Genomic DNA, 3,511 nt, shown 5'->3' with positions numbered 1-3,511 from the left:
TTTTTTTTTTTTTTCTGATTTCAGAATACTCATAGGGAAACATCTCTACAAAAATGTTATTTCCAGCCTCTGCAACTTTCTTGAAAGTCTAACAGTAAATAAGAAATTAAAACTCAGGCTGCTGTATTTAAAACACTGCATGACACCTTCGGGTAAGTTTCTAGTTCTCATGTTTTCACCAAAAAGTATGATAAAATGAGTCAAGCGTACACTAAATATTTAAAACAAAGCTAAACTTCTCCACTCACCAATATATATTTCTTCATTGGCCTAAAATCCTGCTTCATTGTTTTAGAATACCCTGTGATTCTGTTCATGTTTTAAACTGGCATCATTATGACTGCTACACCTCTACAAACAGTGAAGTAAATCAGCTGTTGTGTTTCCCTGTTCAAATAATACCAGCACAAACACATACATGTATGTATTAGAAAAGGACCTTCGTGGACCTGCTTCTTACATTGCTGAACACTGCAGGAGAATTTTGAGTAAAATCACTAAAACTTCCAGTGGGAATAAATGGACTCAACCGTGCACAGGGATCACTCTTCAATGCTGTGTGATTTGTGAGTTTGAAGACTCACAATCTAAGCAGAAAACTGAAGTGTCCCCCTTCCGGGACAAATATTCTCACCATTAGACTATAATTTTGAAACCAGATGCCACTAATGATACACCAGGTAAGCCAGCTTTTGGTACATTTGAAAAGGAAACAAATCAAATATTAATTCTGTTCAGTTTTCTGAAGGAAAACAAAAAAAAAAAAAAAAAAAAAAAGGAAAAAAAAATGTCTTGGCATAGAAAAGCATTAGGACTGTTATATTTCCAGTGACAGGTTGTCAGTGGAGCATTTACAAAGCAGCCCATAGATTTAGCTTTTGGTTATCCATCAAAGATCATACAAACAGCTACCTGCCTATGAAATCTACAGGGTAACTTCCAGGTAGTCTCACTTCTTACAACCACTCTTCCCTGTTTCTTGCCTATGCTTCTTCAAACATCATGAATTTCAGCTAGGTTCCCAGTCTTGCTTCTCATCTAAATACTTGCTATATTCTTAGTTACCATCTTAGCTGTAAGTCAACTCCTCATCTATGACGTGCATTTGGTAAGTTCCCTAAGGCTCCAGCAGAAATTAGCCACAAAGTCATTCAAGTGAAATGTGCAAGGAGACAGAGATAGATCTAACAAACCTCAGCTCTACTTACAGCTTTGCTAGTAGTACTGCTAGGGAGCAAATCAAAAGTCACACAATGTCCCCTTTTGGGCACACAGTTGTTACACAACCTGCTTAAACATAAACTGTGAAAAAGATACCAAAACCATCTTGATGAATAATGTTCAGTAAGTAATCTTTAATATCATTTGGATCCCTCTGCTCAATTAACTCTTCCCAGTACTTTGCTGGAATTAAATCATCAGAGCAAAAGCATCAGGGTTCTTTCTGCCTCATAAGTGAGGAATGGAGCATACTCTTCACACAATCAGTTGCAAGTTACAACGGCTGCCGAAAACAAATGAGCTGCAGCTCAGATTCTAGACCACTGTTAAAAAAAACAGCATATCCATATGTGAAGAAAGCCAAAGTAGAGGAAAAAACAGATCTGGACATGAAGCTTTTGCTACAGCCTGCTTTCTTGGTAAATGTAATTTTTTTCAAAATTCTCCCCAGCCATCAACTACTCTGAAGAAAAAAATTAATAAGATACAGAGCTGAATATACCCATGAACAAAAGGTACTATTTAAATTCCTCATGTCCTTTAGCTAATCTTTTCCTCTTCACAGCTTTGCACTGACCTGCAGTATGCTAACTTCCTCAGAATGGGTTGTGGGCTCAAACACTCTTCTCACACATGACCCATATACCTCAACAAACTTAATTCCACTGTTTTCTCTAATCCTGGTTCTTTTATTCCAGGAATCACATCCACTTCATCTGCTAAAAACAGAGAGAAAACACTGGGAACTCCAGTGCAAATGCCTCCATTCAGTGGTCCTCATTCAAGAGCAGCATCAACTCCTTTCACTTTTTTTTTTTTGCTTCCCAGACTCTGAGGTCATCTGTCCAGTTTATTTTTATCATCCAGCCACCTTACTTCCAAAGCACACAAAGGCACCCCTACTATGCTTTAAGAAAAAACACTAGTCACTATCCACTCTTCATCTAAATCTCCACTCTTTTCTGTCTACTCAAACTAGATGCACTTCAGTTTGACTTCTTTCTCCTAACTGAACCTAGATAAAATCCCAAAAAAAGTTTATATGCTCTGGTCTATCCTCCTTCCCCTAAGCTTTTTTGCAATTAACATTCTACAAATTATTGGCAGTTCAACCAATTATACTTGTTCTCTTACCTCTTCATTCCTTCACCTCCACACACACTCTCTCCTGCTCCATCTTCATTCCATGGCTGCACATATCATCATCCAATAGGCTCTACTCCTACCTTGCTCACAGCTTTCCTTTAAAAAAAGTCTCTTCACTGCTTCTGCATTTCCTCTTATCACAACCATAAACCTCACACCCAGATTGAGATTAAATACTCTCTCCATTTGCACACTGCATGATCATGAAAACTAGACATACCCTGTCAATACCAAGTTCTCCTTCAGGTTTTAAGACCGGTCTATACTGTATATAGATCCCAAATCTAGTAAAGAAATAGAACTGGAACACAATACAGCTACAAAGTATACCAACTACTCCAGCTATTCATGTCTGTATTGTTCAGAAATGCCCTCTAACCTTTCCCCTTATGCAAGGCTTCACATTTGATAGCTCCAAGGGGCACATCCATATATCTCTCTTCTGATACTTTTTATTCCTGTAAAATTCCAAGGCCATCTTTCTACGTATGTACTGCAAAGGAATGAGTCCACAAACGCAACAGATGGCAAAGCATATGTAACAAATGATTAAGATGGCTAATGTGCGTCTCCCACACACCTACCCTCCTTCCCTAGTTATGACTAAACAAAACATAAGACAGATACTATGGATTACCAATAATATCACTCTTGTTCACTGCTATACATTTTAGAGCTGTTAACCAAGAAAATAAATGATGCATAAGAATGAAATCAGCTGAAACGACTATGTCTGATGACCCTCCTCGTTTCAAGATGCCCCTTCCTGAAAGGGGACACTAGGAACACTAAACATTATCTATGCAACACCTAAGTAAGCAGCTCAGAAAATTTGGACTGAACTAGCCAAGTTCTACTCAGGATTCCTCTTCTCTTAATTCATGCTCCCTCTAAATAGTGTTGACAAAATCCCCAAGATAATTGCAGGGCCAGAAGTAGAAGTCTGCTTCAAAGCTACACACTTTCAGTGCCAAAAATCAGAAACTAAGTTAAGAGCTCTCATAGTTAGCCATCAGTAATCAAAACCTACCATAAGGGACACCTGCTTTAAGATGTAAGGGTCTCTTCACTCTCAAATCAGTGACACTCTTTTCCTTAACTATGTTATTTTCATTTAAGCTATCCTTTTGCTTTTTCTCCGGGG

The 3,511-nt window shown here is 38.1% G+C and overlaps 1 protein-coding gene across 1 annotated transcript in view; it reads right to left on the bottom strand.

Moving 5' to 3' along the window:
• The window catches only part of DOK7 (docking protein 7), a 71,008-nt gene that overhangs the window by 64,253 nt on the left and 3,244 nt on the right, over positions 1 to 3,511 (bottom strand). The window lies entirely within an intron of this gene.

Source organism: Athene cunicularia, assembly GCF_003259725.1.
Source record: "Athene cunicularia isolate RWA chromosome 4 unlocalized genomic scaffold, athCun1 chr4_part1, whole genome shotgun sequence".
NCBI lineage: Eukaryota > Metazoa > Chordata > Aves > Strigiformes > Strigidae > Athene > Athene cunicularia.
Note: the sequence above shows the minus strand (reverse complement) of the source record. Positions and strands in the feature narration are given on the sequence as shown.